Source organism: Merops nubicus, unplaced genomic scaffold (assembly GCF_000691845.1).
Source record: "Merops nubicus isolate BGI_N331 unplaced genomic scaffold, ASM69184v1 scaffold5933, whole genome shotgun sequence".
NCBI classification, from domain to species: Eukaryota; Metazoa; Chordata; class Aves; order Coraciiformes; family Meropidae; genus Merops; species Merops nubicus.
Window position 1 is genome coordinate 61,249 of NW_008600844.1, and position 18,060 is coordinate 79,308.

Below are 18,060 nucleotides of genomic sequence, written 5' to 3' on the forward strand. Positions count from 1 at the left end.
TCCACTCTGCTGTTGTTCGTGGCAGGAAATCTAGGTGTGTTGCAGAGCTGATGGGTCCTGATATTCTGCAACAACATCAGGCAGAAAAGACAACATGGATCCTTCCTCACAATGCTGCAGGGTGCTCCCAGACTTATTCAGTATCACCTGTGGCAAGGGGAGCGCTGTGGCAGAGCTAAAAATTCAGGATTTCTGGAGTCTCCATCATATGCTGCAATTGCAAAATCACGCTTCCTGCCTTCCATGAACACAGCAAATCTTTTTTCTCCCTTTACCCTGGTGGGAATGAGATGATGAGGAGATTCCCTAAGCTTCCCTTACTTTGGTTTCATCTCTCATTTCAGATCTTGACTTCAAAAAAAGACTGGGACATTGAATGCAGCCTGAACTTCTGCTTTCAAATACTTCTTTCAGCATGGAAAGGACCAACCATGGAATAATCAAGCAAATCACCCTATTATGCAACAGACGGGAAAACTATTTGTGTTGGTACTCTGCGGTTTTCATTCCTCTGAAGGCTGCTTTCCTCTAGGGAATTCCAGTAACTGGACTAACTGAAGTGTGTTTTGACAAGTCGTAACAGCCCAGAAAACCCACCTATGGAATTACATCCTGGTAGCATCTTCCAAAGTAAACCGAAATCTTGGTATCACAGCTCATTTGGGAAACTACTATGCCACAGCATTCATTTCTTATGAGAACATAGCCTGAGTTTATGTTGTCGATAACATGTGGTGTTACACCTAATGGTGTGGCTTACTCTTCCCCTGTATGAGGTTTTCGTACCGGCAGACCCCATGGATTATCTCCTGAAACTCTAACCATAATAAAAACTTATCGTTTTAATTTATTCTCATTTAATCTACTTTCTTTCACTTTAGGTGACTCTCTCACAAAGTCATCAGCTCACCCCTAAGGTCATCCACCCATCCCCAATAGCCAAAACAATTGAAGAAAATCAGAACAAGCTGCCAGCCATCCTTCTGGGAAGACAGGGACACTGACAGAGCACAAGGACCAGGCAATGTTATTCTGAGAAAGCCGCCTTACTACTAAAACCAGCAGTGCCCGCGAGCCCCGGCCACGTGCCGCATGCCAGGCATAGCACACGCTTCCCATCATTTTGCTTTATTCCACCATTCCACAAGTCTACCAGTCTCATGCTGCCTTTTGCTTGCCACTGCCACGGAAACAAAATATTTGGCGGGGTGGGGGGAAGTTCTTATATACAAATAATAAAGAATTCAGATGGCAGAAGCTTTAAAATGCGAGAGGTTACAACATTTTGGAAAGTGAGCCACAAGAAGATAGATGGACCAACTCTATTCCAGCTCCTGGGCTCGGCTGCGGACAGAATGAGTTGGAACATGCTGAAGGTGTCTACCAGGAAGACAAAGGAGACAGAGGCAGTGAAAGGAAGGAAGTCCCAGACTAAAATATTTCATTTTTCTATATTTTTCCTCCTGAATATCCCAAAACAGAAAGCAGACAGATTTTTTGCAGAAGTGACCAGGATTTATCAAAGGCAGAATATTGATATGAAACATTCATGACCCTCAACTTAGCAGTATTTATCTTGGATGGGGTAATGAAGCAAATTTATTACACATCAGTGCCAAGAAGCTCATAATAAAAATACAGATTATAGTTCTTAGATTCATCAACTGAAACCAGACATTTTTGAAAAAACTCTCCAGCAGGAAGACTGTAAGTCTTAGGCTACCAAAGCAGCATATGAAATACATATTTTATCCAATAATAGGATACAAAGTAAATTATTTGATTTAAAACCCCTGAAACAAAGGCAGTCTGTGAAGGCACGAGAAGACTCTTTGTCATGTTATCCCAGGCGTGGGGTGTGTGGAGGAAGACAGATATATATGTTAGATGTAAAGCAAGAAGAAATTTTATTGCCTTGTGACCTGATGCTTTTACAAGACTTAAAATAAAATAATAAAGCGTGGATAAAGCAAGATAGAGCAAGACTGCAATTTCTTGGGAAGCCAGCCTTTGGCAAAGGTTCAGACAGACCACAGCCACAGCAAAGCTTCACATCAATTCTACCCTGACCATTTGGTCCCCGTTTCCCTTCCATTTCTGACCTTCATTTCCTTCTTTCTGGAACATATCTAGTGGAGAAGCAGCCAAAGAGGACCCATTTACTAAACTCCTAATAGTGCGCTTTCAATATTTCATTCTGGTTCTGCCACATTCCCTGCAAAAAGCAAAGGTCTCTCTTCAAAACACTCCCAGAGCTTGCCTGCATCGCATTTCCATGGTCCGCAGGAGTTTGGGAAGACCTAACATGTCAGCGTGCTGTAAAAGAAGGAACTCATATGTACCTGGGTACAACTGAAGACACTGTCACTACCAAAAGTTTCCATAAATCAGAGGGTAATGGACCAACTGACCAACTCTTTAAGAGCTTTTCTCTCCTCATTTCCAGACATGCTACCAAGGGGGAAAAAATTATCTTGATTTTAGTGTCAAGGATTTCCAGGGTTGCCAATTCCTCACTTTTTCCAGTCCATCCTCAGGAAAAATTAAGCAAAAACCCCAATCCCTTCAGATATCTAAATAAAAGTGAAATAAACCAAAGCAAAAAAATAAGTACCATTTTGTTTCTAATTGCCTTCCAAAACACAACTAACAAAACAGCACTTGAATTTGCTTTAGTTCGGGGAAATTACTAATCATGAGATCTCTAGTGAGTGTCTGTGTTTAATAAGAAAAAAAAATAGAGCATTAGTGACCATCCAAGATATATTTCATTAAGACCAAGGTGGATGGGAGTTTGTTCGGATTTAATGTTTCCCCAGAAGCATCTCTAGTCCAAACATTACACCACAGGTCAAATGGAGGGGAGCCAGAAAGTGAGAGACTTTTTTCCCTTAAAAAGGGAAGTGAAATTGGCCAGTCTAGTCCCACCTTTTGTGACCAAGAAATGCAAATTCTGTGATGAAAACCAAATCTGGGCTCTGGTACCGTCACTGCTTTGAACACTGTAACTTGTGCATAAGAAGCCAAACAGAAAAATAGAGGTCCAGCTTCTAAAATTTTTCCAACCTTAGCAATCCAGGCTGGTACTACTGCTTATAAGTAAGCTTACATTAAAATATAAGTAAGCTTATATTAAAACATTTTGGAACTGACAGTTTAAAATATTACAAACTGTCCTCAGCCCTCTGTTGTAGCCCTTCCAAGCTGCCTCCTTACAGACAGAAAAGCTCAGCAAAGCTCTCCCATGAGAACAACTGCCACCCAGATGAGAAAAGTTGCCTGGGGCAGCTGCCTTGGTAATCCTTTATAGCTGTAAGGTTAGTCTTGTCAGCCTGTTTCCCACATTGCAATACACACTTTATTTTAGATGTTCCTTCCAACTGAAGGAAAGTAACCTTTCTAAGGTTTGATAATGCTCAGACTTTGTATCTCCCTGGGCCTCATGGTTGAAGACACTGAGGGAAGAGAGAAAGATGGAGATGAGCATTATGATGATGGAAAGCAGTCACGTCATCCCTAGTAGATTCTCAAAGACAATTCCTGCAGTCCTTCTAGATGCCTCTCAAACTGGCAAGACAGCAAAATGCCTACATGGCAATTTTTCTCTCTTCTCCAGTAGTTCTTTAAGAAGGAGATGTGTACCATTAAATAGGAAACCAGAGGGTTAAGCATTACATTGCCTGAAAGATGGAGCACTTGAGGCACAAACAAGCTAAATATCTTAGTCAAAGAAAAGGCAATTCCAAACTTCTTGTCAAGCATCATTGAGAAAGAAGTGATCTTACTCGAGGAGGAAATGACCAGCAGCTTGCAGCACTGAAGCAAGAAATACAAGCTTTGAGAGAAGAGTCTGACACATTCTCCAAGAATGCTGACAAGAGCTTTGAAAAGCTAATCGCTCCTGAGGCTCATGAGGCTGAAGGGAAATCCCCTCAGAAGGCAGAGGAGGTGGCACCTACCTACTCTGATGTCTCATTTTATGAGAAAAGCTGTTGCCAGATGAAGTAGCAAAGGAGAAAACACGAGAAAAGATGAGTTCTGTATTTTGCAATTGGCCCAGAGGAGTAGACCTGCTCTACTGCAAGCTGACCACTTCAGGTTTCAGACGCAAGCAAGCTCTGCATATCCTAAGGAACAGGCAAACGTAAAGTCTGAACAGAGGAAAAGTAGAAAGTGCAAACTCACAGAATTTCAAAGACTGAATTTTCATGGGACCACCAGACACCTTCCTAAAGGCTCTCTCTACGCAGTGCATGCAGTGAGACTTCTGACAGCATGATCCACAGTAGCTGCCAGGTTGAGCAAGAAACAAAGAAATGAGAAATACCAAACTATACTGCTCTTGATAACATGAGAGCCTAACACAGGGCCACAAGGAGGTATGTCTCTACGGTTCTCAGATTAGAATCATTTATCTAGAAACAGATAAATCCTTTGTTTCAAAACCAAAAACTGTCACACTTCTTGCAATGAGAACTGAGGACTAGTGCTGCTACTGACCCACTTTGTCCAACACCCCTAGGCACCCACCCACAATGCACTTCTAAGGACTAGTGCTGCTACTGACCCACTTTGTCCAACACCCCTAGGCACCCACCCACAATTCACTTCTAAGGAGGTTTGAATCCACACCTCTCAGTTTCCAGAAGACTGCTCTAACCTCTTTGTCCCTCCTAGTCAAGTTGTTCTTCTGGCTGCCCTCAGCCACCAAAAGCATGCAGGGCTTTCTAACCTCCTGCTTCGTTTGTTCACAACCAGTGGTTGCTCAAGGGTCTGCAAATGACTAGTGAAACTCTCATCACGAGCAGCAGAAGGAGATGAGAGAGACTCAAGCAGGGCACAGCAGAACTTCCTGTCCCAGCGCAGCCAGCGGAAAGCCAGGGAGGAAATGGGAAAATTGACTCAATTGAGGAAGCAGTCCTGGCCAGGAATGTCTTTGGTTTCTAAACTGTCTGATTTAAAAAGGAAAGGGAAAAAAAAAAAAAAAAAAAGGCTGTGGTAGAAAAAGCCCAGTCAATCAATTAGTCAGTCATTTCCAGTTCAAATATTTCCATAAGTGCAGATGGCAGAGAATTCCCCTTGATGACAAACTCTCCTCAGACAAGCTCCAGTCTGAGCAATTTCCCTTTGGAAGCCCTCATAACTTGTTAATTTGTTCAAGGATTCTGAGACTCCTTAAAAGAAAGGCCAGTTGGCTATCACTTGCATTTCCAAACCTGATACACGGAGAGACAGTGCTGAAGTGTAAGAAAATTCCTAAATTTCAGATACCAGGAGCATACTATGTACCTGACCTGAATACTCAGCCTGCACAGAAAACATTTACACAAGCCCTTGATGTGTCCCAAACAGGTCTACAAACAAGCTGTGTTTAAGAATACTTTTGTCTGTTACTGAAATTCAGCCTCATCTGAATTATAACTTGGCAGCTGAAAGCTGGCAGTTCTTACACAGAAAAGTATCCAGCTATAAGTAGAGAGAAATGCTGCAATCTTTTATATTCTGATAACCAAAACTCCCCCTGAAGTTCTAAAATCTAAATAATCTGAGATTTGGCTGTAGTTTTGAATTTAGCCATCTTTTCTTATAGAAAGTACTGTGGGCTTCTAGTCAGCCCTGTAGGCTCAGCAGAGATTTATAAGATAAGGAGTTCATGCCCTGCCTCTGCAAGCAGGCAGCAGTATGTTCCACTTATTAAAGCTATTAAAGCATATATGAACATCACAGGAGTTTCACCATCTGCTCTGCTGCTGAAGGGCTATATCCTTTGAGATCATGTCCTATACTTTGTGCAGTAATCAAATTAGCTTTGTAGGTTTGTTAAAAATCTAGAAGGCTTTGCCAAGAAACTAGAAGCTGTTCTTCCCAATTCACATCTTCCCTTTAATTCCTCACTACAGCCAGCCAGCTCCGTTACAAGCCACGTGATGCACATACAAACACAACGTGCCTGAGTCCAAACTGGAGAGCAGGGCACAGCCAAATTCTGATTATTAATCCCAGATCAGACCATACTCCCATAAAGGGGTGTAGAGGCCAGCCAGCACGACACAAAGGCAAATTTTAATTATTGTACCTAAGCATCTCCATTGTGCAACAATGTCTAAAAATATCTGCTCATTTGTTCCCAAACATCAAAAAGCTATTACAATGCCAAGTAAAGGAGGATCTACAATCACAGCATTTGGTGGGTTAGTCTTGTTTTTCCTGATTGGTTATGCTTGCAAATCTCATATGAGGACAGATGATAAATATTCATCATACTGGAGAATGCTCTAGTGCTTTCTTACAGAGATCTAAATGATGCAGCTTCTCTTTTTTTTTGTTTTGTTTTGTTTTGGTTTTGTTTTTGTTTTTTTTGTTATTGTTGAGGTGGTTTTAGCTTTGAAATGGGAAGTGAAGTGCTCCTCAGCTGCAAACTACTACTTTAATAACACCCGTGCAACCATTACCTCTGCAATAACCTTAATCATATTAAATTACATACTCTCCTTCCTCAGCTCAGTGTGAAGGCTAGGTGGAGAATAAAACAAATAAAAAACCCAAGCTGCTAAAAAGCCATTGTACAGTACTGTGCCCATACGACAAAGGCGAATATATTTCCTGCAGGGAAACTAAGTATCACTTAAGAACTGCCTGCCTTTGTTTGAAGTCTTAAATAAAGCCTAAGCGAGGTCCCCTCACGTACTCCAATATCCATTCCGCCGTAAGGATGCGGTGCTCTTGCTGAAAGTGCAAACACATTGCTGTGTAATTCAGGAGTGCTGCAGTACGCAGCTACGAGTTCAACGGCGAACACAATGTTGCTTGCAGCATTCTCTTCATTTTTAACAATTCTCTTAGCAACCCAAATATTCTCATGAGGTCTCTTCCAGTACAGAGCACAGGTTTATATACTCCATTACTTTCTCTGAATAGCCAGTACTCTCATGTTTCTTTCTGTTCCATTCTAAAGATACGTCTGTACTTGCTGGCTTTTAACAAACACTATTACCTATAGACATTCTAAGGTTTTAAGGTGAAATTCATTCTGAAAAGTGGTTTATTGAAATGACATTAAAATTCTGCACTCTTTATGTCTCAGTGACTTCCAGATAAAATTAATTCCATTTACAGTATAAAAAAAAAGGAGTAAAAAAAAAGTTGGGAAAAAAAAAAAGTAAAGTACAGATCTGGGGGAATTCTTTGGAAGTGTCTTTCTCTACTTGAAGCCCTATTGATTACCCAGGAGCTAAAAACTCAGCTGCACTTTTTGATTCAGCCATTAACACCAGTACTAATAACTATGTAGGAGAAGACAGACATTCAGGAGAATGGAGCAGTGTAACTAAAGGCAGAATGAAGTAACTCAGAAAAGAGTTAATTTGGTGATGCTGAATAGCTATGAAAACAAAATCAGTATTCTGAAAAAGGAGCAATAAAAAAAGGAACGAGTGAATTTGAGGACATTGTGGGCAAGATACGTTCTCCCTCGATGGATAATTCTGTAGCAAGGCCATGAGCAACTGCAGCACCATGAGCAGATGTAGAAAGAGACCGCACAACAGAGGTGGACTCTGATGGAGCTGAATGAAGACAAAGAATTCTGCTCCAGGATCTGCAGTCCCAGAGCACAGCTTGAATACTGAATGACAAATCTCCTCCATGTCCTTGGACAGAGCATGTCAGGTGGGGGGTAGATGCCTCAGAGCTCTCCCCCAGGAGCCTGCCTGTGGTACCATCCTGCCCCAAGCTGGGCTCTGCACTGCAGGAGCCTTGGACATGGATCATCTGTCCACATAACTTTGTGAAGCCCCAGCTAAACTGGACCCGTAATAATGGTCATGTGTAAACCCAATATGTTTGCTAGAAAGAACACAGAACTGCTTGTGCTCTTTGACATATATTTATGCCGTGAAGCAAGCACCAGCTGCTAACGTATCAATGGAGAGATGATATTGCCAACTCTATCCCAACCAGTCTGGAATGTGGTCACGGCTTTTTCTCTTCAGCCTTTAGAAATTTTGTTGGAAATTGGGGGCACTGGTTGAGAAAGAAAAAGAGTCCACAGGCAACAAGACAATGATCAGTGCCTCTGAACTGACACTCCTGGAATTAAAATGCTGCTATTGTTAACATCTTAGGCAGCAATGAGATCCATCACAGGAAGCCTCACTGACGTTTAGCGCCTCTCAATCAGGTTCTCATGAATTGCCCTTCTACTCCGCAAGTTCACAGGTTTATTTTTATCTCCTGAAAGTGATGAGCTAACAGAGATATTCCATGTTGAGAGCATTATTTGGGGAGTTTGAGAGTGCCTACATTTTCAAACAAACAACAAATGGACATCTACTTGATTTTCTTGCCAAGTATCACCGAGATAATGTCCACTGGGGTCTGCACTATGAATTTTTGATGAAAGTGAGAATAAAGTACCGTATTTATGGTTCAGAGTTCCAAAGCATTCATAGGATGCAATGATTTGTAAATATGTCGTCTGAAACTACATATTCAATCAGGCTCCACAGATTACTCTGGAAACAACAATGATGAAATCCTCTTGTAGGGGGCTGGCGAGCTAAAAGGGAAAACCTGCTGTGGGAGTTTAACTCATCTGTCATTTGGGAGGGCATGAACCAGAATGAAACCTTTTCTGTATATCTACTGTTAAAATAAAGAACAGGTCCACTGAGGCTAGAGCTTTCACAAACACATTGTTAAGATAACATCTAGCAAACAGAAGCACATTCACCAACATCAAGATATCTTACAACACAATAAAGAGTATCTAGACTGTCATAACCAGATTTTATTTCAGGCCATCTACCGCTAGCAGCAACAATCCTTAACAAGAATACTTTTAAACTTTTGTATTTACCATAGCTCCTATAAAATTTGTCATCACTGGTTGCATCAGAGATGACATTACTGTATTTTTTTAGGTCACAGCACAAAAAAAAAAAAAAAACAAGAAGAGAACATATTCCAGGCTATTTGCAGTCTCTTTTCTTTCTCTTGAGCAGAATTTCCAATTACTACATTGCAAGACAGTAGGAATTAAACTGTATTACATTTGAAACCATGTTGAGGAATCATACACAAAACTGTACTGTGGAGAACTTGATGAGTACTTTCATTTATTTACTTGCAACATCCAAAAACAAGCAGATGAAAGGAGGATTACCTTTATTCACCAAATAAATCTAGAAAGGACAAATTTGAAATCTGATAAAAATAATTGGTTGGATACATTTGAAAATCTATCTCACTACTACAGAAAGAGAAGGGGAGCTGTTGCAGGACCACATTTACTTTATTCTTTCATATCCTCATTGGAAAGACAACCAGACACAAAGAACATGAATGACCCTGACAAATAACACCATTACAAAAACCCTTCCTAAGCTGATGGGACACTGATACTTAACAATTTGACCTTTGCCTTTTAAAGGAGCACAGAGCATACACAACCTATCTTTATGCAATCCACTTACTACTGATGCTAACTGCCCTTAACACATAACAAGCTTGCCGCTGACTGGCATATACAGACCCATCCTGGGTGAAATCTTGGCATAACTGAAGTATCATATCATCATAGAATAATTTAGACTGGAAGTGACCTCAGAAAAATATTCAGTTCAATCTCCTGCTCTAAGCAGGATCAGCTGTGAGATCAGAACAGGGTTTTATCCAGAAGAGTCTCAAAAACCTCCACGGATGGTGACTTCACAGCCTCTCTGGACAACCACTGCTTGACTGTCCTGGTGGAGAAAAAGTTTCTCCCTACATCCAGTATGAACCCCTCTTGTTTCAACTTATGCCTGTTGACTCTTACTCTACCACTGTGCATCACTGTGAACAGCCTGGTTCCTCCACCTCGATCACTCTCACATAAGCAGGGAGGGGCAACTCTCAGGTCCCTCTGAAACCATTTTTCCTTCAGGCTGAACTAGCCCTGGTCCCCCAGCTTCTCCTTACATGGCAAATGCTGCTGCCCTCAACCACCTTGGTGGGCCTTTGCTGAACTCATTCCAGTTTACTGACCTCTTTCCTGTGCTCAGGGGAGCAAAATTAGCTACAATATCTAGGCATATCCTGTCCTGGTTTGAGCTACAACAGAACTAATTCTGTTCACTGATTTGACTTTTTATCTCGGTCTTTTCTAAATAACTGCACTTTCAGAAGTTAACGGCAGATTTTGCAGTGTCTGCTTCTAGCTGTGATTATGCTTCACATTTAGAGTTACTACCAAGGGCTGGTGTGCAGAAAGGCTCTTACTTATTCTTGCTCCTATAGAGACCAAGGTTACTGCTAAATCTTGTGTACCATGCTGGGGGTGCAGTAAGTAAAAGGCTGCACCTGCGGGGAGGACAGAACAGGTGACCCTAAACTGACCAACGAGGTATTCCATCCCTTGTACATCATATTCAGTATATAGCTGAGGGATCACAAGAGTAAAACTCTCTTCTTCAGTGGCCAGTGGCCAAGGAGGACTCTGTCCATTCTGCCTTTGATCCCAATCCATGCGTTCTGAATCCAGTTCCAGAGCCCAGCTCCTGAATCCAGTTCCCATCTGCCACTGAGTCCAGTCTGGAATTTCCCCAGTGCCTGCTGCACAGCACCAGTGGTGGTAGTGAAGTAATTGTCATCAGAGAGGCTAGGTTCAATATTGGGTTTGTATATATTTAATTTTATTATTATTTTCATTAAAGCTGTTTTAGTTTTCTTTTCCAACCGTTTACTGTCTCTCCCTTATCCCCCTTCTCTTCCCCTTGTAGGAAGGGAAAGGGGTTAACAGAGACTATCGGTCATTTGTCTAGTTGCTGGCCCAGTGTTAACCCTTGACATGCCCCCATGAGTGCTGAGGGAGATAATCACTTCCCTTGATCCACTGGCTCCGCTCTTCTTAAAAGAGCCAGGATGCTGTCAGTCCTCTTTGCTGCCAGGGCACAGTGCTGGCCCATGTTTGCTTGCTATCTATCACATCCCTACATTTCTGTTTCAGCACAGTTGCTCCCCACAGTCAGTCCCCAGCCTGTATTGCTTCTTTCCCAGGTGCATGACTTCACATTTGTCCCTCCTGAGTTTCCTAAATTTCCTATTGGCTCATTTCTGCCATCCGTGCAGGTCCATTTGAATGGCAAACTTGTGCTTCAGCATAGTGCCTGACTAGTTTCCCCAGTCTGACATCATCTGTAAACCTGGTGAATGTGCTCTTGCCTTCCTCCCCTAGGTCACCGATGTTAAATAGGGCATGTCTCAGCACAGCCTCTGTGCTACTCCACTTGTCAGAGGCCTCTAGGTTGAGTAAGACCCATTAACCACTAAGAGGCCATTTCGAGCTCACACCACCACAAAACAACACGAGATTGCATCACTTATGCAAAAAAAGAGTGTTTTCACAACAGCAGTATCCCAAACTGCTTAATGGGATACAGTAAATTTTAAAAAAAAATAATAAAAAAGTATGTCCTTATCTTATTTGAAATGGAGTCTGTGAACACTAAAAAGCCACCATCTGTGTGGAGAATATACAATCTTCTTGAACAGACTGCTTGTCCTGATACTTCCCATGTGGTAATAATTTTTTGTATTTAGTACCTATACCCATGTCAGTAACACTCACTGTAAACAAAGGAACAGAAAGACAGATGCAAGGTACCCTTGAGCATGAGTGCTTACCACACACACCTTAACAGGCCTCTTGTAAGGAAAAAATAAGCTTTTTTCCCCACACTCTACAATTTGCCAAACTCATAGACACAGGATGTTCTAGACGCTAAAGTAAAACTAGGTCCAAATCAAATTACACAAATTCAGAGGATAAACAGCCTTCAGTGACTACAAAACGGTGATCCAAATGCAGTCTTTGGACACACTGAAAACCTATATGTCTCCATCAGTATCTCCTACCAGCCTCTTTCAGAGAAGCAACACTGTGCTGTGTAGGCTCTTTTCCCACGCCAGTCCACAGCTCCTATCAGGTCTCTCTAACAAACAGAAATGATTAAAAACAGCATCTCCCATAATAACTCTCAAACTTCCCATCAACTGCCTCAGAATTTCACCTTAAGCTCTAGCAGAAAGATCCTACCATTTTGTCTCAGCTGTCATGGTACTCCAGGCTAGTGTTAAATACCCCTACCGGGCTATCATGCAGTATTAGGCACCATGACACAAGAAACAAATCAATCCAGAGATCCAAGCCCGGATCATCCAAACACCCAAAGTCATTATAAGAACACTTGCAGAACGTCTAGAAATGGCAATCTCTATTAACGGGTTAAGTCAGCATCTTCTAACAGACAGTATCCCTTCCTCAAGAAGATGGGTAACCCACAGAGAAGGTCTGTCATTTGCTCAGATAATCTTCTTCCAACTCTTTCTCCTAAATTCTACTTTGTCATGCTGTCTACAAAACTTCAGCAATACCCAGAGCACAGAGGTGCTGAGTTCACTGCACACCATCCTGCTGGCAAATACGACTTTATAATGCACTGTGGACCATGGTGGTTGGTTTGTTTGCTAAATAATTGCAGTGGTGTAAATAAAGGTTGGGATTTCTGAGGGGCCCAGCAGATTAAGATTTCTGTTGGCTGGCCTAGCAGACAAATAATTTATTTTTCCATAACTCAGAAGAAGAAATTGTTTCCTGCTAATTAGGTTGGAGGAAATGAAATGTGTGATGTGCTAATTGGGAAGCTTGGAATGTGCTGAGAAGGTGGGGAAGATGATGTGATAGACCATGATGAGAGTATTTGTGTATGAGACTATGAGATAAAAAGTTTAGATAAGATATTTTTAAGTCATTGTGACTGATTGTTTTCAAAATTCAAAAGCAGAGTAAAGGTAATAAAAGCAAGGTTCATATAATATAAATCAATTCCAATGGTTTGATTTACATGGTTTATAAAAGGTCATGTATGTGGAGCTACTTCCAAAATGGTGACTCTGCCTCTTTATCTTAACAGAACGAGATGACCAAAATATAACTATGAAAGTGATCTCAAAGCGCTAGTGGAGCTATGGATTTTAAGAGTAATTTTTTTATTTCAGTAACAAAGAATATTTCTGCTTACACAAACTAATAAATTTAAGTATCAAATGATTTATTCTGTGCTATGACAATTTATGTCAAGTATGACAAGTATGAGCAGGAACCACCTGCAAAATGAAGATGACATTTTGCATTTGCATAATAGTCCTTGGTTAGTCCCTAAGGCCATAATAAAAACAAAATGAACAACAAAAGCACACCACTTAAAGTTTCAGTCAGAAAATAACTCTCAGAACAAATGCCAGTTTAATGACAACATATTTACTTGCTATCATCTTCCCAGTCCTGTCCAGAAAGATCAGAATTGTTCCTGTGTATTGAACACAAGTTCCAAGGAATTACAACTGACTACTTTCTGAAATGCATTGTAAATGTTTGGCTTATTTTTAGGCCAGTTATTTGAATAAACAACTTCTCTCATAGTTGGAGTTTCTATAGGTAGGTCAGATAACAGCAGGTAATTTGCTTGGAAATTCACGCCTGAGATTTTAGAGAAGACTCCCTAGTGAGACAGTTCTGGAGGAGTTGAAGTTCAGAGGGAGCTGAACCCTGATGCACTGACATGCTTTTGGAAGTCTCAGACGTGGTTCACAAGAGTCTGTTCTGATTCATGGGACTATGGACACAATTCAGCATGATGTCAAACACTGTCACTGCCACAGTGATTTCAGTGGGAGGATCACAAGTGGTGACGGAACCATGACCTAGCTACAGGAGTCTCAGTGTACTTTCTGCTGTCATAAGAAGATAATTTCACTAAATTATATGGATATCTTAATTGCTCCACACATTATTAATTCATAGCTGACTCATCCTCAAGGCCTTACACACGCCCAGGATTACAAGAAAAAAAAACCACATTGTATTTATTGTACCTTCCATCTAAGGATCAGAGGGTACCCTATCCACACAGCTACGTCTTTGTAAATTAGCCAAATGTTTTCCCCATTTTATAAATGGACACGCTGAGCTACAGTACTTTTGTTCTTTGCCTGTCCTCACCTTGCATGTATTTTTTCCAGAAAAGTCTGTCTGAATTCAACATAAATTATGAGGTTCAAAGAAGAATTTCTGTGCAGAATATCTGAGGTATTATGTGGGAGGGCAGGCTAAACAGTACCTTTAAGTCCCTACTTAGCCTGCCAACCCCAGTCTCAAAATTGCATTGACAGGATCCCTATCTTCTACATTTCCTTCCTAGGTCTACATCACAGGACCGTTTTCTCTTTCTGGAGAGGAGTTGTGCGGTTCCGCAGCTCCATTCCTGCACGGTTACACTGTGCTGGTGATGACAACTTTCCTGAGGCAGCTGCTACCAGTTTCTTCCAGATTTTGCAGTCTTCAGATTTTGGCAGTGAGTAGACCACCTTGTCTTTCTAAATTATTGTATCCATGTCTACTCTCTTCGATGTCTTCTGCCTATCTAATCCCAGACTTCAAGCAAATGCTACACAAGTGTGACACTAGCTGAACTTCAAGGGCCAGTGATGGAGTGATTTTGCAGTTGTACAGCCAGGCTCCCATTTGACTGTCCTCAGACAGATGGACCTGGAGACAGGTCCCACCGCCAGAACTGTATCTCTGGCAAAACCTCAGAAGCAGTGGTTTACAGGCTGAACATTGTGTCTTAGTAGAAGCAACAGAGAGTGGCAGGCTGGATGCAGTATCACATATGATCTAGTCAGATGCTGAACCCCTTAGGTCTCATCTAACTTTCTGCATTATCACAAGCCATTTTATTTCAGATTGTTGCTCTTGCATCAGGTTCAGTGGTGTTTGAATACAAGAGAAATTTATGTTTGGCTTCAGTGCATCTTCCAGAAAATCTTTCAGCCTTTACTAAAAAGAAAAATCTAATTTGTCAACCAGCAGTTTCTTCCAAAGGTTACCCACCTCTCTTATTAAAAATACAAACCCTGAATCTAATTTGAAATTTTCTGGCCACAACATCTAGCCACTTATTCCTATGACGCCCTCTGTTCCTATGAGAGTGACCTTTTAGTAACCCCCTATTTTAGCATCATGTATTTTCTCCCCATGAAAGTACTTATACATTACAAATGACCAACAATCTAGTTTCATTTTAACAAAAGAACTCATATTGTTAAGTTTAACTGTCTCCTTAAGTAATTGGAGGTCATGCAAAAAAAAAAATAATCTTGTTTTCCCTCATTTCTTCATTCTCTTAATTAGAGCCAAATGTTAGAAATAACCTTAGAAAGACAGAAATAGGCAAGACATCCCTGCTTGGCCTAGTTAGACAGCATGACTCAACAGTGGCCACAGAGTTGCAACACATTAAAACTTAAAAAAACATAACAAAAAAACAAAACCAAAAACAACCAAGCAAACAAAAAACAACCAAACTGAAAAAGCACTACTTATGCAGAGAGACAAAGTTACTCCCTGTAAATCTAGTATAGTATTGAACACTTACAAATTATTAACTAGCACTGAAGTTAAAAAGTTAAACAAGAGAAAAAAAAAGATCCCAACCAGAATAATGAAACAGTACACAAAATCACAAAATCTAGCTTACAGTATGAAAAAATTTAGTCACATTTGTTAAGCCATAATATTCCAGTGATATGTGGCCACCTTCCCTCTAATGCCTAAAGAACTCATAAATTATTATTGCCAACCTACTTGGTTCAAAATTCAAGAATATTTTTTTGCACTGATTTTATGTCTTTTTTTTTTTTTAAACCAGAATTAAAAGAACAGCTTGAAAAGTTTTACTAATTGTTTTTTAAATTAAATTAAAATACATTTTTTCCATCTCAAAAGTAGGCAGCTTCAGGCATCTGAGTTCCACAGTCTGTTAAGACTGGAACAGCCAGCTAGTTAATTCACTGTCTGAGAAAGTAGTCCAACAGTGTACTAGCTGCTGCTTTTATCCTTAGTCTTTTCATAGCAACCTGTTACCCCAACTGGATAGCCTTCTACGATGAGATGACTGCTTGGTGATGAGGGGAGAGTAGCAGATGCTCTTTATCTTGACTTCACTAGCATTTTTGACACTGTCTCCCGTAACATCCTAGTAGACAAGTGATGTGGTTCAGTCTAGTTAAGCAGACAGTGAGGTAGACTGAAAACAGAAAGAACTGCTTGCCTTCAAGGGTTGTGATTAGTGGCACAAAGTCTATCTAGAGACCAGTCCCTAGCAGTGTACCTCGGCAGAAGACGCTGAGGTCAAGACCATTTAACCTATTCGTCAACGATCTGGATGAAGGGACAGCAGGCACCCTCAGCAAGTCTGCAGATGATACAAAACTGGGAGCAGTGTCAGATACACCAGACGGTCTTGCTGCCACCCAGAGGGACCTGGACAGGCTGGAGAAATGGGCCAACAGAAACCTCATGCAGCTCAACAAAGGGAAATGCCAGGTCCTGCGCCGGGGCAGGAATAACCCCAGGCACCAGTACAGGCTGGAAAACAGCTCCCCAGAGAAGGACCTGTGGGTCTTGATGAACAAACTGACCACGAACCAGCAATGAGCCCCTGCAGCAATGCAGGCCAACAGTCTCTGGAATTGTGTTAGGCAGAGCACTGCCAGCAGGTCAGGGAGGTGATCCTTCCCCTTTCCTCAGCCCTGGTGAGACACAGCTGGAGGGCTGGGTCCAGTGCTGAGCTCCTCAGAAAAAGAGAAACACAGACATGCCAGACCAAGTCCACCAAAGATCCACAAAGATGAAAGGGCTTGGAGCAACTGACAGATGAGGAGAGTCTGAGAGAGCTGGGAGTGTTCAGCCTGAAGAGAAGCTCACGGGGATTCTATCCATGTATGTAAATACCTGATAGTGAAGAGCAAAAAATTTGGAGCCAGACTCTTCTCAGTGGTGCCCAGCTACAGGATGACAGGCAGTGGGAACAAATTCAGCTATAAGAAACTCAGCTGAAACACAAGAAAACTTTTCATTGAGAGAATGATCCAACAGTGGACCAGGTTGCCCAGAATGGCTGTGGAGTCTCCATCCTTGGAGATGCTCAGAATCTGATGGGTCACAGTCCCGAGCAATCTATCCTGGCTGACCCTGCTCTCAGCAGGAGAGTTGAACTAGATGATGTCCAAGGGCCCCTGTCAGCCTCAACCACTCTGTGATGCTGTAACTATGCACATGAACGTATAAATTATTTTTACTAGAGATATAATTTTGCCATTCTGAGAAGTCACTCACGCCTTGCTGCAGATTAATGTGTTTTGAAGCTTCCATGTTTTGTAGAATTTGTTCTCTTGGCCTTTTTGATAAACATTTATTTTTCCATGCCTCCTCCACCTTTAAGAGGAATTAAATCCTCCCAGTCTGAATGTGTTTTGGGGGTGAGAAAGAAGAAAGATAATAGAGGATGAATGCTCAAATATCACTTATTATGTTAGCAGGAAATACAATAGGCTTTATTTAGAGAAGTCAGGAAACAGACTTTTGGACACAGCTTTGTCAACACCTATGATAAGTAGGACTATCCATACACTTCAAGTTAGGCTTGTGACTAAGAATTCCATTTAATGAGGGCCAGAGTATCAAACAAGGAGGCCCCTTGAATTTCGTTTAGTATATGCACAATGTTTAGAGCAATAAAGTCATCCAAACAAGCCAGACTAGCTCAAATGCAGCTGTGTGCCTTGCCAGCTTTTCACTAACTGTGCCTACCAATGAGGATACAATGAGCATACCCACTAGCCCTTGAAGTTACATCTCATTGATTTGCAGAGTTTCTATGCCATAGATACCAATTCACAATCAGTTTGATCTATGTTCATAAAGCTGCTACGAAATTATTTCCATTTCAAACTCCTAAACACAAGTCATCAGAAAAAGACACTAAGGTTCCTAGTTATATCCAGATAGAGCCAAAATGGCAAGATAGCTTTGCTACCAGAAAACTCAGGTATGTGTGCGTTTGAGAACGTTTTGGGTGTGCACGTTGCTTTTCTTATAACTCTGAGAGCCGTCTGTTTTCATGCTGCACAGAAAATACCACTTCCTATAGGGCTGGTGAATACATCCTAACCACACTC